The sequence below is a fragment of the Equus asinus genome, chromosome 3 (assembly GCF_041296235.1).
Source record: "Equus asinus isolate D_3611 breed Donkey chromosome 3, EquAss-T2T_v2, whole genome shotgun sequence".
NCBI lineage: Eukaryota > Metazoa > Chordata > Mammalia > Perissodactyla > Equidae > Equus > Equus asinus.
Genome location: NC_091792.1, coordinates 149,564,471 through 149,590,617, shown reverse-complemented (window position 1 = coordinate 149,590,617; position 26,147 = coordinate 149,564,471). Strand labels below are relative to the sequence as shown.

At 42.8% G+C, this 26,147-nt stretch overlaps 1 long non-coding RNA gene across 2 annotated transcripts; it reads left to right on the top strand.

Moving 5' to 3' along the window:
* The first annotated feature begins 641 nt into the window (after positions 1–641).
* Positions 642–26,147, top strand: LOC106829603 (uncharacterized). Of its 2 annotated transcripts, none has more exons than XR_011502309.1 (4): positions 642–768; positions 5,212–5,351; positions 5,891–5,982; positions 8,264–9,552. It is a non-coding gene; the product is annotated as an uncharacterized lncRNA (long non-coding RNA). The 2 variants fall into 2 exon arrangements; XR_006526134.2 differs by lacking the exon at positions 8,264–9,552 and adding an exon at positions 23,593–26,147 and having other exon boundaries at positions 647–768.

Sequence of the window (26,147 nt, the reverse complement as noted above, 5' to 3'; positions counted from 1 at the left end):
AAAATTCCATTTTAATATTTATTATGCTGGGATTTATGATCTGACATGGTTAGCTAGATATCCTTTTCCTAAACTATATTAAGTTTCATGCAAGTTGATTTTATTTTTACGAGCTTGATACACTCTCTCAGTTTCTAGTTTATCTTAATGTAGACAATAAAGTCAATCTCGGATTAAGTAATTAAAGGTACAAAAATAAGTTGATTCCATTGACTGGGCACTTTAATGCCTACTCTAAATCTTCTGCCACTTGTTTCCCTCTCACATTTGACTAATGCTCGAGAGAGAAACCCTGATTGGTATGATCTGGTCTCTTCACTGGTATTTTATAGATAGGGTTCTGTTTTATGGACAGTATAACTGGCTTCTCCCTTGAAAGTAAATAATTTTCTTTGTATTAAAGATATTCTTTTTAAATAACATATCAGCAAGGATTTTTCTTCTGAGTCTGTAATTTTTTAAACCAAATTTTCCAATGGGCAGTATCTGTCAATCCTTCAGGGACCTATATAAACACACAGGTGGAATCACCCATGCAAGCAGTTGTTTCTAGCTAACAGATGGTTTTCTCAGAACAATATGTTTTGCTCTTGGGCCAAAGTGAGTAAAATTTGGTATTAGACCCTAGAATTTAACCTCATATGTTGGCAGTAGACTAGAAAAGGTCTTCAGATGAAGAGAGCAGAGTAAAATGGAGAAAGCCATACACTGGGAGTCAGATGGCCTGGATAGGATTCTGTGCTGGCGCTCATTAGTCAGAAACTTGAGGTGAGCCAAGGACCTTAGTTTCCTGATCCATGGAGCAGAAGGTGGGGTAGATTGTCTCAAAGTTTCCTTTCAGTTCTAGAATTATGAGGTTTTAGGTACTTCTTGGGTTATTTTAAGCTAAAGTTAAATGTTGACATGGTGTAAGCTTCTAATATTTTTCTTCTGATGAACTCAAGTAGCCTATTCTAAATTGTAATATTTATCTTAAATTGCTTAAACTCCTTCAATCTAACAAACTAGTATTTCTTATTCAGCAAACAGTTGCTGAATGTTTTCCATGTGCCAGGTACTGTACAAAGGCCTAGAGTAACAGAGATAAGTGAGACGTTTAATTACTGTCCACAAGTAATGACATTGCAATGTGCTAAGTGCCCCAAGAGAGGAATGAATGAAGTGCCGTTGTTGTTCAAAGGAGAGGTTGATTTATTCTGCTTTGTGGGGAGCCAGGACAGCTGAGAAGGAAGTGGCATTTGAAGGGGTCTTGGAAGATGTGTTTGCCAGGTGGAAGATGGTGCTGAGGAGGTAACTGAAGGGCCTTACGGGCGGACCGAGGGGCATGGTCAGAGTGAGGGAGATAGGAAGACGCACAGTGTTTGAGTAAACCTTCCAGATTGAGTTTCAGTTTCCAGGGCTAAATCATAGGGAACAAATGGTGGGGGAGGCAGGGCTTTGACTAGACAGAAGAATGGGCAAGAATGCTCTGGAAGTGGAGTGAGGAATTAGGAGGTCAAATTCTTGCTAACATTACCTCTGGGACTTCTTCACAAGTTGAATAATAATTCATAGTTTTCTTGAGCCTCATATATAGTGAAATTTACTTGCACTTCTACCCATAATTGTTGAGTAGAATGATTAGAACATTCGTCTCTGTTAATTGACCATTTACTATATATTGTCTTATTCTCAATGTCCAAGTCTAATATCTCGTTAAAAACTTTTACCCACATCTTCTTTTCCAAAAATTTATCTCAGTATAACATTTATAGACCAAACATTTTTTAAAATGTGTTTTGTTTGGCTATAGGACAAAGGATTAGGTTTTTGACAAGGAATCACAGATATGTTTTAATGATAGGCAGTGTATTCTTCATATATAGAATATCATATTTTACCTCAAAATCCCAACTCAAACCATTTTGGTCTATTGAAAGGATAAAATGGGATGATGGTTTGGAAGCTGTTTTTTGTGAACTTTAAGGTGTAGATTATTGTAAATAATTATAACTATCGGAAAGAGTACACTATTACATTTTATGTCTGAGTCTCAGCCTTCTCCCTCCACAGTTATAGGGTAGGAACTGCATGTCAACTTGGAATCGGACTCTGTTTTGAGCCATTTAATTTAGACACTTATTATTTTAATGTAAGCGCTTTTACTTTGGCAGTCGACATGCAGTTCTAATTAGCGCTTGGAACACAGCAGAGTAGGTTGATGAGGTACAAGACATGAAAAAATACGTTCTTAATGGCCTGCCCGAGGACTCTGGCAGCATCCAGGAAAGACGCTTTCGGCACAGTGCTCGATGCTTCTGAGAAATCATCTTCACTGGCACTTACACTCTTATAAATTTAATCGCTTCGGTGTTTTGAAAATGTCAAAATATTGGCATTAGCAGCTTTGTCATCTATACCACAGAGAGAACAGTAATTTCTTAAGCTCATTCTGATGTAGCAACTGATGTTTAAGAAAACTAAACTTGTTTTCTCCATCTGCCCAGGATTCGCTTCCCAACTTTGCCAGTCAAGCTCTTACTCATCCTTTAAACCCTAGTTAGAATATCTCCCCCCACAGTCGTCCCTCCCTTTCCCCCGTGGCCATTCCCTTTTCTGTATATACGCATTGTCTGAATATCTACATCTACATGACCACACTGAGTTATAGTCACTTTTTAATGCATTAGTCTCCCCTGTTGACTCTCAATGTCATATTTGTAGAACTGTGTCCCCACATCTGAATTTTGGTTGCATCCAATTAAAATGCACTGCATGGTGGAATAAAAAGAACACTCACTTTATAGTTAAACTCTTATAGGTTAAATCTTAACTGCTATTTACTTGCTATGGGAACTTGACCAAGTCACTTAACTTCTTTGAGCGTCTTCAAATAAGAGTAGTAAAGCCTGCTCCGCAGGATTGTTGAAGATTACATAAGATCCATCCATCAGTTTACCAAATATGGAGAGATCCTGTTACATGTGAGCCACGTTACTTGGTACTAAGAATATAGTAGTCAATAAGGCATGATCCTGCCCTGAGAACTTTATAATTTAGTGGGAAAGACAGACAAGAAAACAGCCCATTGCAATATAATTCTTTCTTTCTTTTTTTTCCGGAGGTACTGAGATTGACATCTCTTATCAACAGGTACTCTTTGTTTTGGCAAGGAAGGATTCACCCTGAGCTAACATCTGTTGCCAATCTTCCTCTTTTTTCTTCTCCCCAAAGCCCCAGTGCATGGTTGTCTGTCCTAGCTGTAGGTCCTTCTAGTTCTTCTCTGCGATCTGCTGCCACAGCGTGGCAACCGACAGGCGAGTGGTGTGGTTCCACGACCGGGAAACAAACCCGGGACACTGAAGCAGTGAGAGTGCTGGACTTGAACCACTAGGCCGTCAGGGCTGGCTCTGCAATATAACTCTTGAAGGATGAATAGGAATTCTCTAGCACAAGGGTTCTAGGGGGCAGGGTGAAGGCAGCAGGGTTTAGGGTGAAAGGGGAAGCATGTGTGCTGCCAGAGAAAGTTGACAAGTCAAGACATGGAGAGAGGCATAATATAGCAGTAGCTGTGGGGTTGAGGCTAGAGATGTAAATACCATGCGGGACCTCACAAGCCAGGCTCAGGGCAGGGGGAACCTGTGAGGAGTAGATGATCAGGTTTGCCTTTCAGAAAGATCTCCTTCCTTGGCAGGGTGTGGAGTGGTTTGAGATAGTCAAGGGAATCAGTACAACCAGTTCAGAGGCTGTTGCCTTGAAGAGGTGATGGCCCCTATAGCAGGAGTTGCGGTGGGAATGAGGTAATGAGAACGTATTGAGAGATTTAGGAGGAAGATAAGGCAGGATGTGATCCAACGTGTTGGTGAAAAGGAGATAAGGAAAGGAGAGGAGTCAGGGAGAAGAAACAAGAGAAGTGGTTTGGAGTGTAGTGGGGAATAGAAAGTCCAGTTTGGAACCTGTGGGGTTTGAAGTACCCATGGGAAGTGTGGGACATCTCGAGTTCATCATCTTGAACTCATGCATATTTTGACCCAGCTGGTTTTTTGTTTTTGAATATAAACATTTCCCCTAGGATGATATCAACACTGATGAATTTTGTGGCAAAGATTTATTCCAGGGTGAACTCCATTAAGGCAATTTAATTCCTTGATCCATTTTCTATATTGCATATTTAAACTGTTTACAATTGTTTCCACTTTCATTTTTATTTTACCAACATTATCTCCATCAAGATAAAATCATTCTCCTGTTCATTTTAAAAGGAAGCTGGCTCTTTCAACTTTTTTTCTTCATCTTTGTCAAATTTTTAGAGATTATAGCTTTCTCCATGGTAAGTTTCCTTTTAGATCCACTATTTTTAGTGTGTCAGATTTTACACATGTAAACTTTTATCAAATCTTTTTCATTTTTCATCAATTTGTGAGAAAAATTTTTATCATTTGCTGTCTCTGCTATTGTTAGCTGTAGTTTATTTTTTTTAACCAAGCCTAATATTTTCCTGAAACTTTTTACAGTTTTTAAATTTACCAACAATATGTGATCTTCAAGTCAGCTTTTCATCTATAACAAATTTTACTATGTATCATTTTGGGCCTTGTCACTTTCATTTTGGTCCTTAAGATCAGACTGCCTCTTGTTGACAGAATCAAAATGGCATACTTCAGCCTATGGATGGCCAAGGGGAGATGTCCGTGAAAGAGGGTATGTATATAGGTCTGGGGATTTGCAAAGACATCTGAGGTCAAATACAGATTTGGGAGTCATTTGCATCTGGGTGTTGAGGCCAAGGGGATGGGTGACATCTCATGAGAGGGTGTATAGGGTGAGAAAAGAGTACCTAGGAAAACTAGGAGGAGCACCAACATGTGGGAAAGAAATGGCCCGAGGAGGAGGAGTCCATGAAGGACAGGCAGGAGGTAGGAAGAAATCCGCAGGAGGGCATTATCGTGGAAGTCAAGTCAAGGAGAGTGGTGGTTAACAATGACAGGTGCGGCAGAGGGCATGTAGGATACATACTGAAACATGTTCTTTAGATGGGGCAACAATAACACCATCACTCTCCTTGGTGAGAGTCATCACATGAGTGGAGAAAAACTACCCAGCTGAGCGTACTCACAAGAGGAGAGAGAAGGAAGTGGAAAAAGTGCAGGCAATTATACAGCTAACATTGACTGTAAGAAGGGGAGTTTGTTTGCTTGTTTGTTGACTGGTTTATTTATTTCCTTTTAAAAGGAGAGAGACTTGAGCATGGTTAAGCACTGATAAGTTGGAGAGAGAGTTGGAATGGGATTCCTGAAGAGTGCATTAGGACCCCAGTCCTTTCCAGGAGCCGGGAGCTGACATCAGTCTTGCTGCCTAAAGCTCCGTATCCAGTGAGTCAGCAGCAGCCATGTGTCCCACAAGCTGTAACCATGATAAATCAACAGATCCAACTGAGCTTCTACTCTGGTGTCCTAATTAATCTTCTGATTCTTTACTGAGCCTGGAGCTCTACCTAGAACTTCCACTATTTGCTTAACACTTAAAATCCTAAGTCAAGGGGATTTTATCTACTGTCCTTACACCCACAATACTGTCATCTGACCTGATCCTTGAATATTACTGCTTTTGAGAACATCCTGCTGCCACCTATGGCCCACGACATCAGATATCCTCGCTCTCCAGTTGCGTGCTGGAGATTTACCACATCTACTTGGAGCCACCACTCCGGGGTTAGATAAAACTAAAACACAACTCTGCTATGACCCCGCCCATTCCCTGCTCCCTCCCTTTGTCCTGAGACTGCATACATTATAGCAAAACTTGGGTTGCCTCACAAACAATGGGGCAGTAGCCAACACACTCATCACCTATCAATCCATTAAGCTCCCACTTAACTATTCACCCATCTCTTTGCTTCCTATTTTGTCAGGCACTTACTAGCACCAGGCACTGTAGCAAGCAATGGAGGTTAAAACATGAAGAGACACTGTCCCAGCCCTCTCGGAGCTCACGTTCCAGCAGGTGAGTTAGTTGTTGTTGCAATACTGTGTGAAAGGTGGGCCAGGGAGAGAACCAGTTAGCCTAGGTGATCAGGGACAGGTGGAGTGCCTTAACTTTTTTTTTCTGTAGAATCTATAACAGTCTTATGAGGCAATGGACCATATGAAATGCATTCTTCTTATCCTAATGTAATCACTCCACCTGCCAGTTCACACAGCTCCAAAGGTTAACTTTGTTTTTTGAAGCTGGGTAGGTTCCAAAACTGCGATTACGTTAAAGAAAGCTTGTCTCCTTACGTAACAATCAAGATCAGCTACTGAATCTCCAGGACATTGAAGAAAGGGCATTCTCTTTGAATCCCTTCATATTTTTAGCTGGCATCCCCTTCCACCCTGTCCCTGTTCTGACCGTTCTTTTTGCTTTTTGCCTTCAGAACAAAGCGCAGGACAGTTTTGTTGGCCGCTCTTGAGTCAAGTGTATTTGTCTGACCTCTGTGGCATTAAGTTCTGGGCACATGAATAAAATAAAGGTGGACTGGGCAGTCATGGTCTGCTTCTTTCCCTGACAAGTCCTCCAAGGCTCTGTCTTTGCTTGCTTTGACGTGCTGCTGCCTCTGGTCCCAGCACCCTGTGTAATTAGGACACTGCGATGGGACAGGTCTGGGGACCCAGAGACGCCTGCTTTTGTTTCCCTGCACCAAGCCGCTGTTCACCCGGGAGTCCAAGCATGTCAGATTAGGCTGAGAAAGAATCAGGGGTATTGGATGTACATTTCATTGCAAAATTGAAGTGTGCAATAAACACACATTAAAATGATCTGTAAACCAATTTATTACCAACTTTAGACTCACAGAAGGGTAGGCCGTTGGAAAATGGAAAGGAATGGAAACCCTCACTCCTTCCCAGGGCTTTCTCTCCCTCCCTGATGTGTGTCACAGTTCCTGAATCTTGTGCCCTGCCAAAGAATGAGTGGGGGACCATCTGGTCTTTGTTCATGGTCCCCACAGGTCCCTCTCTGCACAGCCCTTTACACTGAGTGCATCTCCCTATTTCTCTGTCTTGCTTGGAGCACAGAACTCGGGTGGGGCTGCCTATGGTGGGTCCCAGCCACATGGCCATTCCTGGTGTGAGTCTTCCCCTCTCTGCCGGGAATGATAGATGGATCCTCCCTTCTCGGGATCCCAGATGTCCTTTTCTCCCTCTTCCTCCTCATCCTTCCCAAGGGCAGGTGGTGGGGCAGTGAATGTTAGACTCACAGGCTTTTCTGTTCTTCCCTCCACATCCACATCCTGCAAGGAACACGCAGGTAACTCCATGCTCCAATGGGGGCACGGGAGCAGGGAAAGGAAGAAGGGACACACCTGGAGCAAAAAGATACACTTTAGTATCTTAAATTAGTATCCTGCCACACAAGCAAAAGTGCGAATAGAGAAGAGGGTCTCCGCTAAATATTTAGAACAAATATTTCTAACTTAAAAGAAGAGTCTTGGTGAATGACAGGCATCTCTGGCAAGATGGAGGGAGGAGTTTTTGCAGTGGGTGGAGAAGGGGGTTTGGGGAAGTGATGTCTCTGCTGCTCCTCCCTTCCTGCTCTCTTGTCACTTCCCCATGGCGGCTCTCTTCTTGAGCCATATTGTCTCCCTTTCTCTCTCCGTTCCCTGCTGTTGTCCTTCGTGTTCACCTTACATCATTCCTGGAAGGCTAGTTAGAGAGGGTTGACCAAGCACTAGTAGGTTCCCCTACTTTGGGAGTTTACTCAGGGGGCCATACACCACGGCTGGACTTCTCCCTGTGGGTTGCTTATGTAAAATATCTCCTTTAAATTTCTGCATGAAATATTTTCATTCCTTTTTTACATTTAGTTTTACTTTTTGAATATTTTTAACATTTATGTGATTCCAAAATCAAATTATGTAGTTTCCCCCAGCAGTGTTGCTTCCATCCTTGTGTCCTCCATGCGGTTTGCCTCAGCTGTCTAGAGGTAGCTAATTTTGTTTCAGGTTTATTCCTCCAATATTTCTTTCTGCAAATATAAGAATATATATATATATGAAAGATGGCATATGACTTACCAGTTTGCACCTTGCTTTTTGCATGTAACAATCTTGGTATCCATATTGACACAGAGGGATCTTCCTCATTTTTCTTCAAGGCTGAATATAGAGAATTGTGGGAACATGTCACAGTTTATAAGTCCCCCATTGATAGACATTTGGATTGTGTGCAATCTTCTGCTGTGATAAATGATGACACAATGAATAGTCTTTGCATCTGTCAGTGAATTTCTTTTTTCTTTTTCTTAGATTAGCCTTGAACTAGCATCCACTGCCAAGCCTCCTCTTTCTGCTGAGGAAGACTGGCCCTGAGCTAACATCTGTGCCCATCTTCCTCTATTTTGTATGTGGGACGCCTGCCATAGCATGGCCTGATGAGCAGTGTGTAGCTCTACACCTGGGATCCGGAGCAGTGAACCCCAGGCTGCCAAAGCGGAGCGCGTGAACTTAACTGCTGTGCCACAGGGCTGCCTGTGTCAATGACTTTCTTTTAGTAAACACAACTAGGATTGAGGGCAGAAGGGCAGGGGAGAGAGGGAGAAATGGAGGGGGGAGAGAGAGAGAGAGATGCTTGATTTTTTAAAAGATGGTCCCTTGGACAAGAACACTTGTCAAAGAAGGCCTGGATGCTCTTGGGAATTAGCTGACATTCCAAAGTGTTCACTTTTCCTGATAGCTTTTGCACCCCTTAAGACGACACCGAGAGCGACCCTAGTCCCTCCACAGCCTTTGAATGAATGGGAGGCCCTGATCTGTTTGGGTGATTGGATTTGTCTTGGCAGGTGGGGCTGGCTATCATCCACTTAAGCAGGACAGGTTCTCCAGGGTGCCAAGAAGGCTCCTCTTCAACATGTTCTCTTGATTTTTACTGACTCCTTTGACAGGGAGAAGCCTCTTGCTTACGAGCCACCCACTACAAGAGCACTTGCTGACGTTAATGTGTGAATGGCATCCGTACCAGGCACTTTCCTGAGAAAACACTTTGATAGAGCAGAGGACAGAGCAAGCATGACGATGCCCAGTTGTGGAAAACGGGAGAGGGTGTCTTCCGACCGAGGGAGGACGGGGAGGCTCAGAGTAAGACGTATTTTACCAGGAAGTCTCCCAATCTGTGAATTGAGCATGCCTCACACGGAGATGGTATTTCCTCCCTGACGCTGCTGCTCCCTGCCTTACTAATTCTAATCCCCTCCCCTGCTTCGCTGAAACTGGAAACCTCAGTTATTTGTGCTTATCTCTGTGCCTCGAATGTCGTCTGTTTTGTTGCCTCTTCTCTGGTCCAGCTCCTATCGCCCTAGGACAGACCCTCAGCATTTTTCCCCTGGGCCATTTCAGAAGAGAGGAGCAGAAAAGCCTGCAGACTCTGGAGCCAGACTTCCACGTTTAATTCATTGCTCTGTATTTACTGGCTTTGACTCCCTGGGCAACTCACTTAACCCCCTGTGCCTCGGTTTCCTCCTGCCATTTGAGATGCACAACAGTATTTGTTACATTTAGTCTAGTGGGATTCAGTGAAATAAAATGTGGGAAAGGCTTGGAACGGTGCCTGGCATGTAATAAGTACACAATAAGCACTAGCGATCGTTTCCAATGTCTCCTAACTGGTTTCGCTGCCTTCTCGTCTCCGCCCCTAACCCCCTCTCTTTTTCCCACATAGTAGGCAGATTGGTTTATGATACGTATGAACAAAGCACTTCCTGCTGGAACAAGTTCCATGATGCTCTGGACTTCTCAAGCTGGCTTCAGGCTATCTTTCTGAAGCCATCTCCTCTCCTGCCGCAGCTCCATAGGATGCTGCACTTACCTGGTCCTGCCACTGCCATCTGCACTCACATCTCTGTGCCTTTGGGGCTCTCTACCTAGGATTTCTTTCTTTCTCCTTTTCTCCTTGGTAATAATCCACTCCTCATCCTTCCAGACACAGATCAGCTGTCACATCCTCAGTGGAAACTTTGCTGCCCCTCCCCTCCTCATCACCAAGTAATGATGATGGTTTCCTTCCCGGCAGTCCCATGGCAATTTGTATATCCCTCCAACTTAGCCCGCCTACCATAGCAGTGTGACTGTGTATGCACTCCACATCACCCATGCCCATAGAGGGGGAAGCCATGCCTTCCTGCCCATCTTGGCTCCCACAGGATTTCCCTGTGACCAAATCCTATTCTACCTTCCCTCATGGCATCACAGATTCTCTTTGTAGCACTTTTCACAGTCCCAAAAGGAATTGAGGAAGTGTTCTTCAGTTTATGGATAAAAGTGGTTGAGAAAGAGAATGAGAGGAATGCATTTGGGAAGGACAAATTTATGAGTTGAATGATCTGGTTCCTGTGCTTTGTGTCTGCTTCAAGAGCTTGTAGAAACTTTTTAATACAAAGTGTCAGTCTCTGGGAGGTCCCTCCACCAAGGATTTGCTGTCCTCTTCTTGCTGTGTTCACTTCCTTCCCTGAGACGCAGTTAAGAGAGGACAGAATGAAAGCTTCTGAAACCATAAAAATAGATATGCTATTGTCCTATTGTTCTGTATGGAGAAGAGGGCCACCTACCCTGCAGTTGTTCACGCCGATGCTCCTTGTTTTAGCAATGAAGCGCTGAACTCAGACCCAAATCATTGCTGTTTGATGTTGGGTTAGCATTCTCCTTCAGGAAAAAGTCTACTGAACCCAACAGTGGTGGGTCGGGTTCCCCAGACACAGAGCAGGAGACAGGGACTGTTGTGAAAGTGAGGTGTTAAAAGAGAGCCCTCAGGAGAAAGGGTAGTGAGAGAGGAAGAGTAGGGAAGGAGAAGAAAGCCCAGCGTGGATGTGGCATTGGCAGGGACAGCCCTGGCCCTGACCCCACAGGGAGCTTGGGAGCATGAATTGCACCATAGAGCTGGACCCCCTTGAAGCAAGGGGTATGGTTTTTTAAACCCTCGTGTCAGTCGCTCATGGTCCCCTGTCTTCTCTGAAGGGAGAATGGTGGAAGCCTAACCTCCTGGATGAGGCAGTTCCTTTTGGTCGAGGACTGACAGCATCTACTACACCAACAATCTTGGAGTGAAGAAGTGGGGAAAGGTGATAGCTCAGAGGATGTGCTAATGACTAGAGTCTCAACCTCATTTGGGGGAACTTTGGAGACAATGCCGTGGGGATGGGGAAAGTGTGTGCATAAGGTGTCTGTGCATGCCTGTGTTGGAGGAAGGTGGTCACAGAGTTTCCCGAGCTATATGGTATGGGACCCAGGCAATTTTATTAGGATATTTAGGGAATGATGACCTCAGAAGACACAAGGACTTAGCAAAAGTGAAGCAGCAGACATTTGGTTTTTGGTTTTTGATAATTCAGGGACTCTTTAAAAGGCCATAGCTTTGCTGTGTCTTTGTCTTGGTCTAGCAGCAATTGACTGTGGCTATATGTTATGTTTTCTGTTTAATTAATTTATTTAGACTGTCCATGCTGGTTTTGTAAAGTTTTTTTTTTTTTTTGAGGAAGATTAGCCCTTAGCTAACATCTGCTGCCAATCCTCTTTTTGCTGAGGAAGACTGGCCCTGAGCTAACATTTGTGCCCATCTTCCTCTACTTTATATGTGGGATGCCTGCCACAGCATGGCTTGACAAGCAGTGCGTAGGTCCACACCTGGAATCTGGGCCAGCAAACCCCGGGCCACGGAAGTGGGACGTAAAAACTTAACTGCTGTGCCACCTGGCCGGCCCCAGATTTTGTAAAGTTTAACCCATACACAGAAGGTGATTGCAAGAGGAAAGTGGATGCTGCCAAGCCCTTTTGTTGGGGAGTTACTGCTGGACGCTCTGAATTGAGCTCTGCATTCCGGAGAGCTGAGACAGCAATGGGATAAGTGTCCGGTTATAAGGTTCTTATTATTTGGGAAAATACAAGATCTATAATGTCACAAAGGGCACAAAACTTTATTAATCTCTTCCAATAATCTCAAGCCAAATGGGCGAGACTCCTTGCATAAGTTGGTTAGCATTGTTCCTACCTGGATAGCTCCAAGCATGAGTCTTTGGCCCTCTCAGAGTTTCTAGAGCTGCCTAATGTCCTTAAATAAGTTCCTTGTCTGTTTTAACTTGGACTTTTAAGAATGGATGACTTCAGAAAGCTGGAGGGCTTCCAGACATACACATGGCCGACTTTTGTATTTTTACATGTATAAGCATCTTCAAAAAGACCATAGCTTGCTGGTTGACTGAATGTTTGTGGGTCTTGCAGATACTTCTACTGCTATCAGCGGGTCCAGCATTATGTTTCTAAAGTTTTCCCCCATCTGGTCTTCAATGGAAATTCCTATCTCTGCAGTCATCATTTTCTAGAGGCCTGAGTACGACATTCCAAGCGCAGGGTTACTCACGGTGACAGGGCTTGAACAGGCCAAGTTTGAAAACCTTGCCTTCCAAAGAGTTGCTAGATCCTGAGAACTGTAGATGTTATATTTTTTGTGCATGTGTGTGATTGAGGTCTATAACTGTAGAAGCTGTTTCAACAGCTCCTGAAAATGGTCGCTGACAAATCTGTAACCATTGGCTTCTCTCCTTCTTTCATTTAGAAGTCTGGTGCAGAAGAAATAATACGCAGTTAATTGAGAGGGTTCATTCATTTGGGTTCCGGTTAAAGTCAGAGAAAGCCCTAATCTTAGTGCTATTGGCCTCAAGAAATGATCTGTTAGAGCACCTGTAAAACAGCAACAATATTATTAAGGGATGTTATCAGAAAAATCATTTCCCGAGCAGAGATGTGAAGCTTTAAGATCTATGTGTGTTTCTATCCATAGTGAGTTGGGTTTTATACAAATCCGATTATATGTGTGTAATAGGGTACCAGGTGTGGTGGAATTTTTTATTTAGAGGTGAACACAGGAAGTCACATTGGAGCAGGATCCTTCATATAAATATCGGAATTCAAGCATATCTTGACTTTGGAAAATGGTAGACAATTAACTGTTTTTGGTTTGTTTCCAATCCTGAAGTCTAACAAAGACTTCTCAGTTTGCAGAGGTTGTGGGAGGGAGCGGATGTATTTGCATAAGGATCCTAAAAGCCTTCTGAGAGGGGAGGAAATGAGGCATCGACCTCTTCTACCAAACGTTAAAATTAGGAAAACCTGCCATGGTGGACTATGGTGGACCTGAGCAAAGTGCAGTGACAGAAGAGGACACTAAATTTCCCCAAAGGGAAACACCGCAAGACAAAGTGGAGTCTGGCAGTGATCTGAGCTCCATACAATAGCCCCCAAAAGGCGAAGAGCTCATTCTAGCACACCATGAGCCTGAGTTCAGAAGATCCACAGGTAGGAGCCAGGAAACCAATGCTCTTGCATGCTATGATAAAGATCATAAACATTCCATACTGCATAAAGGGCCACCGAAGGATTTAAAGCAAGTCAACGGCTGAGTTTTTGTATTAGAGAGCTCATTCCAGTGACCAATGTGGAGAATACATTTAAGAGGAACAAGAATAGAGTCTGGGAGGCCATTGTCTTGGTCCAGGGGAGAGGAATAGAGCCTGAGTGAGCCAGTGATAGAAGGAAAAGATTCAAGTAATAGGAGGTAAATCTGTCATGACCGCTCAGGGGAAGCAGTACTTAATTTGTTTGCTATTAATGCTGTTTGTTACTATTATAAATAGTAGGGATTGTAATAAGTGGCCAATTATTCTCCTCCTGATTCCACTTGTTACAGCTGTTGGTCTCTAAAAAGAAAATTAGAAAGACCGGGCTTTGATTAGCTTCACTTACTTTCCTAATGACTGTTGTTATTATTTTCAGTATATTGAGTGGAGTCATTGTTTTAATTTGCATAAGTGGCTTTTGGATATGCAAAGATCCAATTACATTAAAAGCTAGATATCAATTGATATAGGAGAACAATTACCTAGATATGGCCATGACATTAAATAGAACAAATGTCTGACTCGAGAGTTTGCCAACATTTCCATTGAGTTAATTCTTGCTGCCAAGAATAATGGAGGAGAACATAAAGAAAAGGAGAAGAAATATAGATGGTCTTAGCCAAATGATACCTCTGCACATTAGAAGAATGGGGTTTTTTTTTAACCAAAATGTTTAAAATTAGAAAACCAACACATTTTTTGTTGTAAAACAGCAACAATAATCTAAAACTATAAAATGGTGTATATGGTAAAAATGAAAAAGCATCCACCCCACAACCTCCTATTGGCCGGGACCCGGGATAGCCACTATTCACAGGCTGGTGGGGATTCTTCCAGGTCGGGGGTGTCCTTAAAGAGATTCTGTTCGTTTTAGAGTCTATGACAGCACGTGTTTCATCAAGCTAATCTTTGACCTATTTTCTTATCTGATAAAGTCTACTTGATGATTCAGTTCATAGCTTGCTGGTTGGCTGAATGCTAGAACTGTTGCTGGCAAGAGATGCTGTCATGTTGGGACAGTAGGCAGTGAGAATAAGAGGAACAGGACAGAAGGTCAGGAGAAGTGGCTCAGGTGAAGGTTGAGTACCAAAGGCAGATCCAGGCACGAAAATAGGATGACGGGCTTGGGAATGAAGCCCTGGAAGTCCACCTTCTCTGCCTTCACTTTTTCACTCCAATCCTAATCACTCTGACCCTGCTGTTGAGTTTTACCCCCAGCCTTCTTCCAAATTATTCTCCCAAAGGTCACCAAGGGACCATTTGGTCACCACATTTGATGACCTCCCCTCCATTTTTACCCTCCTTAACCTCGCTCAGTGTTGACATTGCCAACCACAGGCTCCTTTATGAATCTTCTGCTTTCCTTGGCTCTGGTGACAATGTGCTTTCCTGGTTCTTAAGTGTTCCCAACCATTCTTGCCCTGATTTACACCATTCTCCTCTCCTGGTCCTCAAATTGTGAGCATTACCTACAACTCTGTGTTTTTCCTGCTCCTCTTTTCTCTGCATTTTCTATTTCTTGGACATTTAATTCACTTCTGTGGCTTCAACGATGATCTCTATGAGGGAAACTCTAAAATATTATCAATATAGACATAGATAAAAATATGAAGCTAGCCCTGACCTTCCCTGGAGTTCTGATCTTCTGTTTTCTCTCACCTTCTAGACACATCCCATTTATATTTCACTTTTTTTTTTTGCAGGGCAAGGTTTGGCCTAAGCCAACATCTGTTGCCAATCTTCCTCCTTTTTTCTTCTCCCCATCCGCCCAAAGTCCCAGTACATAGTTGTGTATAGTTTTAACTTCTTCTGGTTCTTCTCTGTGAACCGCCACCACAGCATGGCTGCTGACAGACAAGTGATGTAGTTCTGTGCCCAGAAACAGAACCCAGGCTGCTGAAGTGGAGTGTGCCAAACTTTAACCACTAGGCCATCAGGGCTGGCTCTCATTTGTATTGCAAACTCAGCATTTCTAAAACTGAACTTGTGGTCTTCCCCATCAGACAAACTCCTTTGCATGGCCTATGGGGGCCTTGGTGATCTATCCCTGCCTACCCTTCCAGTCTCGTGTCTTGCTACTCTCCCACAAGGACCCTCTGTTACAACAGACCTAAATACCTGCAGCTGTCACATGGCTCTGTGCTATCAACTGCACTCCCTCCACCTGAAATGCCCTTCTCCTCAGACCTGGATTTTTTTTTTTTTTAACCAGACAACCCTTCTTCACTCCTTGAAATTTCTCTTGAGTATCGCCTTCTTTAGGAAGGCTTGCTTGAATTCCTGAATCTGGTGCCCTTCTGCTGTCTCCTAGAGCAGCCCCTGGAACCTTCTGTTATAAGACTTATCACATTATGGTGTATTTGGTGGTTTCCTTTCTTGTGTTTCTAACTAAACTATGAGGCCTCTGAATGGAAGGACTGTGTCTTTGGTCTCCGCACCCGCAGGACCTAGTCATACATAGTAGGACTGAGTAAATACTGAATAAATATAAGAACCAGCTTCTCTCTCCTGGCTTCTCTATTTTTAAAGAGAGTAAAGCCATCTCAAATTTTTTTCTCAAAGCCTGACTTCTCCCCCTAACTCCGGAATCACATTCCTTTGCAATATCTCCACCTGATTGTTCAGCAGGTTTATCAAAGATAGCAGGTTCTAAGCAAAGCTCTTGATTCCTTGGCCCACTGTTCCCCCATCTCAGAAAGGGCACACCTATTTATAACTGCTCAGCTAAGCAAAGACCTTAGAAGCATCCTTAATTTCTCCCTTTTTCTTATACTTCACATCAAATCTAATTAAAAAATCATATAAGCCTTATCATATATTGGGAATCTGGCCATTTTTCGTTGTGTCTAACGATATCACGTTAGTCCAGGCCACCATCGTCTCTTGCCTGGACTCTTGTGGTGCCTTCTCACTGGTCTGTCTCCATTTGCTCTTGCCCCTCTACAAATGATTCCCCCACACAATGGCCGAGGTCCTTAGCCTGGCTTACAAGGCCTTTCCAGGTTTGGCCTTTGGCTACCCCTTTGGTCTCACTTCCTGCCACCCACCCGTTGTGGACTCTGCTCTGCTCACACTGGCCTCCGTGCTGCTTCCTGAACACACCAGACCCACGTCGGGGTTTTCCTTTACTGTTCTTTCTGCCTTGACCTCTCTTCTTCCAGAACTTTTTGTGGATACTACTTCATTCTCTTCCGGTCTCTGCTTAGAAGTCACTTCCAGAAAGAGGACTTCTCTGATCACACTGTCTCAAAAAGGACCTCCCTGAGCCTCTATGCTCTTACCCAGATTTTTTTTCCTTTACCTCCTGATATTTTATATTTCTTTATCTATCTATTGATCTCTTCTAGCTAGTATAAAAGCTCCCTGAGGATAAAGTCTTTGTCTATCCAGTTCTTTGCTGCAGCCCAGCATCTGGAACAGTTCCTGGCATTATAGTAAGAGCTCTGTAAATACATGATGAGTGAATTAATTATTCTGGTTCTTGAGGGCTGACTCGTCTTTGACTTTCCACTTGCCTTCCTTCCTGTGTATAGTCACCACGTCCTTTAGAGTCTTCCTTGTGCGTATTCAATGAATATTTGTTGATGCAAACTGTCTTACACTGTGTCTATCACTGAGCTGCTTACTTCCCACAATTGCTCTATCAAATTTGGCGATTATGCGACAAGAACTTTGTAAACCCTAAAGCACTGCACAAATGTCATTTGCCTTCCAGTCCCGCTGAGATGACACTAATTAATGTTACTTCCACTTCCAACCCATTTGGGAGCCTCTGACTGATCTTCCTGCTTCCAGACTCTCTCCAGATAATATATTCTGAACTCTGCTGCCCACTTAATCTTCTTAAAGCATTGCCATGATTGTGTTCCTCTCCTACTCAAAACTTTGACTGCCTTCCAATTCCTGACCAAATAATATACAGACTCCTTGGCTTGTAACCAAGATCCTCCCCAACCTGGCGCTGGGCTGCCTTTCACTGTCTTCCTCTCTTCCTCCGTTGAAGCTCTTGATTTTCAAATCAACCTAGACCACTCGCTTCTTCCTGGGCACAACTGCCTTTCTCCCTCCTCTCCTTCACTCACTCTTTCCCTCCCACAGGAATGCTTCCTGCACTCCTTCCCCTGAAAAATTCACACCTGGCAGGCCCGGAGCAAATGAACGTCATGAGGCTTTCTTTCCCGGGTTTTTCAACTTTTAGGTGATCTTTCTCTACTTTGTGCATGTTTACAGCATTTAGTGCTTTCTATGAAGGGGGCATTCTTACCCCCCATCCTACCTTTCCTTAAAGAAAGAAGGAAAAAGATGCAAGGAACACTTTTAGTATCTTTCTCCTCTTTCATCATTTTGATCTGGAAGGCCCAGAAAGTCTGATCTCTGTTTGTCCAAGCTTCTCTGATTGTTTGTCCCTGCCTTCCAAATAGACCATCTGGTTCTCTTTCTGGGATCTGCTGCCAACAATATGCATGCGTTCCTGGCTCCTGCCTCTGTATAGTAAGGTTCTGAAGACAGGTTTTCATCTTGCTGGTTGTAGCAGCCTGTCTTTCTGGGTTGGTAGTGGGGCAAAGTCATGGGAAGCCCACATCTGCTACAGGATAAGCTACATTCTCCAATCTAGCCATTCTGAAGTATCAGGCTGATGTTTTGATCTTTATGCATCTGCCTCTATTTCTTAGTTAGTTCTGAGCTCTGAAGAGAAGGAGAAATTAATTATCACGCTTCCTTAAACTCAGACATCACCCAGATGACCCTTTTTATGAACTCCTCTATAGAGCATATTTTTATGATGTCTTATTCATATTTGTCATCCAATATCACAAGCATATAGAAAGAAGAGGCAGTATTATACACTGTCATTATTCCTAATTCTCTTCAGACTTCAGATTCATGGGCCAGTGTTTGTATGGAGGTCAAAATGAGCGAATAAATTTGATACTAAGAAAAAAATTTAAGAATAAAGTATGTATAGTGAGAAATGGGATGTTTCCCATTGGAATTTTGGCTGAAACTCAAAGCTAGTTGCAATGTCTGACAAATTCCCTGCATCATAAAGAGGAACACTAGCCACATTTCTGTAGAACTTACTGCGAGATGAACAAACGGGTTCTTTGACTGTTAACTCCATCAACTTCCTTCAGCTATATAAGAAAAAGCTTGGGAAGATGGTTTAAGTGGGATATGATGATTCTCTGCTCTTCACTCAGGGGGAGGAGAGAAGGGCTTCTCCCCTTAAGTCAAGTTAGGGTGGTTCTCACAGCAAACCTAGAAAGGGGGATTATTTGCCAGGTGGGAATATTGATATCTCCCCCATGAGACTGGTGCCTTCTTCTTGCCCAGAGAGTTCTGAGGGTGCAAGGCTGGCTGAAGCTGCCTGAGAAGGCAGGTGAAGACTTCGGGCAGCAGGGGAACAGGCCAGGACTTCCAGAGTTTGATAGAATAAGCATGTCTGAGCAGACCCTCTGGAAGGCATTCAGGCTTTAGTTGTCTTCGAACAGGCACACTCAGAGTGAGTGTAAAGGCAGTTGTGGGAGGAAAATAGAAACCAGTTATATTAACGGTTGTGGAGTGCTGATTCAGGACTAGGGTACATGGAGTATTTTATTAATCCTCACAACGACCCTAAGAAGTGGTACTTTCAGTCCTGTTTCATGGAAGGAAAATGGAGGCATGGAGAAGTTGCTGTTTGCCCAAGATCATAGAGTTACCATGGTTATGACTGGTGCTGAAAGAAAGATCCTTGTATCTAGTGGCTTGGTTTGGATACCATTCATCTGTTGATGAGACCCAAATTTACTACTTCTAGTTCCTATCTCTCTCTCTCCTGAACTCAAGGCTTGTATATCCAACTGCTTATTTGATATCCCCATTTGAATATTTAATAAGCAATGGAAAACCAATACAGTTATGCATCAATAACAACATTTTAGTCAATGAGAGGTCACATATACGACGGTGGTCCCATAAGATTAGTTTATAAGATTACCATAGGTGTGCACTAGGCTATTCCATCTAAGTTTGTGTAAGCACACTCTATGATGTTTGCACAACGATGAAATAACCTAATGACACATTTCTCAGAACATATCCCTGTCGTTAAGTGATGCATGACTATATAAACAAAATGAAAATTCTCGATTGTAACCTGGTGCTATCTCATTCTCCCTATCTCATTTGCTTAAGCAATGAGGACATTTTTAAGGAAAGCAGATCCTTTCCCTCCCCCTCCCTTATCCAATACACCCAACTCACGTAGAACTTGAATCCATCGATTTCTTTCCTTTTCTACTCCACCTTCTTAGTCCAGGCCACCATTAGCTCCCGCCTTTATTCTTCCCTCTTCAGTCCACCCTCCACAGTGGACTTTATTGGTCTTGTATTTCTCTGAGAACAAAAGTCAGACTGTACCGTGGAGCCCTGCAAGGCCTGGCTTCTCTTTCCCTCATGCTCTTCCCATTTCCCCTGGACTTGAGCAGCACCAGCCTCCTTTCTGTTCCTCAGGAGCCCTGCCATTTCCACTTGCTGCCCTCTCTGCCTAGCATGCTCTTTTCCCATCATTTTGTGTGTCTAGATCCTCCTCGTCCCTTAGATCTCAACTCAAAAGTTAACTTCTCTTTGCTACTCCTAGTTACTCCATCTCTTTTCCCTGTTCTTTTTTTCATAGCCCTTCATGCAATTGGTAAATATTTTGTGCATTATTTTTTGAGTTATTTTTGGATGTCTTTATCTCCACCCCTCCCCCCTAGTTAGGGTATAAACTGCCTGAAGAAGGGACTTTGCTTATCTTCTTGTTCATCACTGTATTCCTGGAATCTAGAATACTGCTTCATAGGTACTCAGCAAGTACTTGTTAAATAAGTGAATGAATATTTCAGTAAATATTTGTTGTATGAAAGAAGAGAGAACCAGGTGTCAGAAACCATGTACTGGATATGGTGAATTTTTAACCTAGTGGGAGTGTGTTGTCGAGCCAAAGCACACAGTTATCATAGTTAGGACAATCGTCTCTTTTGGAGACATTTAAAAAGTACCACCTCTCTCTCGCACTTATTCTTGTATTCAAACAATATTTGTTATTTGCTCATGTTCTAGGCACTAGGTTAGTGGCCAGGGGTACAATGAAATAGGCACAGCCTCTGTCCTCAACGCTCATGGTCTAGCAGTCCCCACTGGACATGAGTAGGGAAAGGGGGAGGGGCAGGGATCGGGGCAAGTCTCCAGGAACCCCCATAATACTCCATAATATCTCGAGAAAGTTGAAGTCTGAGTTTTTTCATCTTAAATACAATTTGTAAGAAAAAACACAGAAAGAATCTCTAAGGAGAGCAAAATGCCCACCCTTTGAAGATAAGAATTACGAATGAAAAATTGGAGCAGAGTTTCATATAGAGCTCTGTTGGCTGTTGGTATGAATGTGTCACTTTTCTAATGTGAAAGATACAAGATGCCAATATTAAAGCTGAAAGTTAAAGCTCAAGATGCTTTTAGCCTTTTAGAAATTACAATAGCCCTATTACTCACTACTCCTGTCCATATTAACTTTTAATGCAAAGGAATGTGGAACAATGCAGAAAGCAGTGGAAAAGTTGGAATTGGAAAACCTGAGTGAGAATCCTTGCTCTGTTCTCCCCTAGTTTGTTAGCCTTTAGGATGTTGCTTAATCTTTTCCAGTCCCAGTTGACTCGTCTAGGTATTGGAGATGAAAAAGAATTTATCTCATGACATTGTGTTAGATTAAATTAGCTAATCCATGTAAAGTGCTCAGCATAGTGCCGGTCATCTAGCACACCGAATAATGTTAGCTAATATTAATATGATTTGGGGGAAAAATTATCACAGTACGACCTAAGTCACGGGATTGTTATGAGGAGTAAATGATGTGTGTACAGCGTGTGTGTAAATACCTACTGCCGTGCTTAGAGCATGGTAAGACTCTATAAATGGTTGCTGAGTAGGCTCTGTTGTTGTTAGTGCCATCAAGTTGATTCTGACTCCTGGCAACCCTGTGTCCAGCAGAGTGAAGCGCTGGTCTTTCATTCTCTGCCCTTTCCATCACACAATGCTCCCCTGCTATTCGTAGGATTTTCATGGCCAATTTTTTTGGAAGTGGGTGGCCAGGTCCTTCTTCCTAGTCTGTCTTGGTCTGGAAGCTCCACTGAAACCTGTCCATCATGGGTGACCGACTGGTATTTGAAATACTAGTGGCATAGCTTTCAGCATCACAGCAACACACAGCTGCCACAGTATGACAACCGACAGACGAGGGATGTGGTTCCCTGCCTGGGAAAGGAACCCAGGCAGCTGTAGTGAGAGCTCCCAATCTTACCCACTAGATCACCAGGGCTGGCTGTCAAATAGGCTAATGTATTGCAAAAGCTACAAAGTATAGATTGCTATAAGAATGCCTCTGCTTCTTATTTTGTTATTTATTTTTTCAACAGAAATACACTGAATAATTAAAAGCCTACCAATGAGGTATAATATTTAGAATATTCAGCAATCAGTAGGGCGTGGGTGCTGACAGCAGCTCCAGAGTAGGATTCCAAGGGTCCCCACTCTGCCAAGCATTATCCCTTTAGTCAGAAATTGTGAAGAGGTCTTGGAGGAGTCCCAGGAGGTACCAGAGAAGAGGAAATAGGGGTGTGGGGTGGCAGGGTTTGCATAGCGTAGCAGGTGCTTTCCAACAAGTACAAAACAATTTTGCCATTTTAATATCTGGGTCGGCTGTGTTGGTGCCAATCATCTGAAGCAGCTCTACCCCTAAAACTAAGCTGTACATAAACCAGAGTTGAGAGGCCGGCCCAGTGGCGCAGCGGTTAAGTTCGCACATTCCACTTCTCGGCGGCCCGGGGTTCACCGGTTCGGATCCCGGGTGCAGATATGGCACCGCTTGGCAAAAGCCATACTGTGGTAGGCATCCCACATATAACGTAGAAGAAGATGGGCATGGATGTTAGCTCAGGGCCAGTCTTCCTCAGCAAAAAGAGGAGGATTGGCAGTAGTTAGCTCAGAGCTAATGTTCCTCAAAAAATCCCCCCAAAAAACCAGAGTTAAAAGCAGAGAGAATATATCCTATGTACACTGTTGTACCATTCGCTTCTCATCCTGAAAACGTGAACAAGGGTTTGTTTGCTTGAAAATCATGCTCTGTCAATAAACCGCATCAAAGACAAGACTATGGGAGCTCAGCTTGAGAGGAGGTGCTAGTGTTATATTAGGGTCTGTAAAGGAAGGGCTGTTTTTGGAAATCTGTGGGTGAGTTGCCAACTGCATGAGCCCCACTGTTGCTGCTCCTGATAATGCATTATTAGTCATCTTTATTCCAACAAAATCCTCATCCTTCTCAATAGATTTAATGCTGAATTTCAAATTCACTTTAGTAATAATATTTACAAGTGGTAAATGCATTGAGCCTTAACAGTCCTCTGTGTAATGCCTTTAAAATCAATACTGACACACTAGATAGCGTGAAGATTTGGTGGTCTCCGTGGCTTTGGAGTTTGGAAATTACAGTGATGAGGAGAAATGGAGGAGGGATCACATGTTTCTGTCCTTTTCCAAGTGAAAGAAGTTTGAAGAGGCTGTGTAAGCTGATTAGCGCAAAGGACTCCCACGATCCACCTGCTGGGTATCTTATGTGAAAGCACTTCTTATAAGGAGTATTAGCCAGGGTTCTCTCAAGAGAGAGAACCAACAGGACGTCTCTATGTCTATGTCTACCTCTGTCTCTGTCTCTGTTTCTGTCTCCATCTCTCTAATCTTTATATTGATGTTTAAATTTATCTATCTAGAGATGTATTTTAAGGAATTGGCTCATGCAGTTGGGGAGACTTGGCGAGCCCAAATCTGATGAGCTAGGCCAGCAGGCTAGAGACCCAGGGAAGAGTTGCAATTCTGGTCCAAAGACCATCTGCCGGCAGAATTCCTTCTTGCATGGGTGAAATCAGCCTTTGTTCTATTCAGGCCTACAACTGATTGGATGAGGCCCACCTGCATTATGGAGGGCAATCTGCTTTACCCAAAGTCCACTGGTTTAAATGCTCATCTCATCCAAAAAATACCTTCAGAGGAACATCTAGAATAATGTTTGACCAAATATCTGGGCACCGTGGCCCAGCCAAGCTGACACATAAAATTAACCATCACATAAGGTAATGTGAAGAATTATTGATTTTTTTGTTGTTGTTTATCTGTTTGCAGGAGGAAGCTGCACAGATGTTGAAACGACTACTACAGGATGAGATGTTAAACTGGAAAGAAAACTTACAGACCTACAGGAACACAATGACAGTAACATCTTTATATTCTCACAACCCAGAGATATAAAATGTGTGTGTAAGATGGAGATACAGCTTCTGCATTTTCAAAATGCTCAGATGCCTGCATGTGAAAGGCAGAGAGGAGAACCAGGACTCTCAGAGGAGATGAATTTTGACTCCAGACTGACTGGAACCATCAGGAACTGGTGACTTGTGACCACAGCTTGTCCCGAGCGGACTCACTGCTGCCTCTGTGGTGAGCCTATTTTCAAAGCCCCACAGTGGCCCCTTGTAAACTTTTCTCTTTTCCCTCAAGCCCTGACACTGCCGGTCCACTTGAGCTCCCACTGTGTGGAGACAAAAGGCCACCTAATCTGTAGCATCCCCCTCAAAACACCTCTATTTTCAGCCCTTCTTCCTCCCTATTTTAATGAGCAGGTTTCCTGGATTTTTCCCGAGGCCAGTTTCCCTGCTTGTGTGCTTGGCCCCATCCTTTCCACCCCCCCAGGACCTTACTCATTTGGTGAAAATACAACTTTTTAGAAATAAATATGTAACGTTCTCTGCACTTAATATTTTATGGCAATTAGGCTTTTTAATCCCAATGTCTGCTATGCTAGGCTGACAGGATTTTTATGTAAACCAGCTGATTTATATATATGTAAGTCCTATATGTGTATATGAAAGTTACATTGGTATGTTTAGACTAGTACAGCAGTGAGGATGACAGAGAGAAAAGCAGACGTATGAAAATGCAGAACAATAGATTAGAGCGTGAAGCCTCTGTAGGTGGACAGCCTGAGCATGCTTTGCTAATTGTTTTGAATCCTCAATACCCTGTAGTGCAGACAGGGTGGGGCAAGGGGCCCAGAATCACACACGTATCATGCCTTAAAGGCAAGCGGCAGACAACAGCTGTGTTGATGCCACTACTAGAACTCCTCCGTGCCATGTCCCCTAGCCCCACTGCTGGGCCCCCTAACTTGTTTATTTCTATTGAAGTATAACATACATTAAATAATTTTCCCCTTTTAAATGCACAGTTTGATAAGTTTTAAAATATGCATACTTCTATGTGACTATCAGCACAATCAAGATACAGTTTTGATTTCATCACCCAAAAAGTCCTCTCTTACTCCTTTGCATTCAAGGTCTGCTGCTCCCAATCCCTGGAATCCATCAATTTGTTGTCTCTGAGCGTTATGGACTGCGTGTTCACGTTGCCCCAATTAATACATTGAAACCCTAACTCCCAACAGAGTGGTATTAGGAGATGGGGCTTTTGGGACATAATTAGGTCATGAGGATGGGGCCCCCATGATGGAGATTAGTGCCCTTATAAGAAGAGGAAGACAGCTAGCTCTCTGCTGTCTCTGCCATGTGAGGATACAGCAAGATGTCCTCTGCCAGCCAGGAAGAGAGCCCTCAGCAGATATTAGATCTGCCCGTGCCTTGATCTTGGACTTTCTAGCCTCCAGAACTGTGAGAAACAAATGTTTACTGATTAAGCCACCCAGTCTATGGTATTTTTTTGTTATAGCAGCCCGAGCAGACTAAGACACTTAGTATAGACCAGTTTTGCCTGTTCTAGTATAGATTCACAAATTAGTTTTGACTGTTTATACAAATGGTACATTGGATATAAACTCTCTATTGTCTGGATTCTTTTCCTCAACATAATATTTTAAAAATTCTTCTATGTTATTACATGTATCAGTGTTTGTTCCTTTTTATTTGTTAGTGGTATTTTATTGTATAAATACACCACAATCTGTCACATTTGGGTTGTTGCCAGTGTTTGGTTATTATGCATAAAGCTACTATAACATTCGTGTGTGTGGACATATATTCTAATTTCTCTTGGTACATATTCAGGAGTGAGATGGTGAGTTATGTTTAACTTTTTAAGAAATTACCAAACTGTTTTCCACCAGCAATGTTGCTTCATATCTTCACCAATACTTGGTATTGTCAATCTTTTAAATTTTATCCTCTCTAATAGAAATGCAGTTATGTTTTATTTTGGTTTTAACTTTTTGTATTACCCTAATGACTAGTGAAGCTGCTTGTCTTTTCATGAGTTTATTGGCATTTCATATACATTTTGTGAAGTGTCTGTTTAAATCGTTGCCCATTTTTTACTAGGTGTTTATCTTATTATTCAGTTGTAAGAATTCTTTATATATTCTGAATACAAGTACTTGGTCAGGTATATTCATTGCAAATATTTTATCCCAGTCTGTGGTTTGTCTTTGCGTTTTCTAAATATTGTCTTTTGAAGAGGAGAGGTTTGTAATTTTGTTAAAGTCAGATTTTGAAAGTTTTGTTATAGTGTGTCCTTCTGTGTTCTACCTAAGAAATCTTTACCTGTTTCCAAGGTTGTGAGGATTTTCTTTTATACTTTCTTATAGAAGTTTTATAGTTGTAGCTTTTTTGTTTAAGTCTCATCTATTTAGATGTAATTTTTATTTAGAGCTGTGAATTAAAAATTGAGGT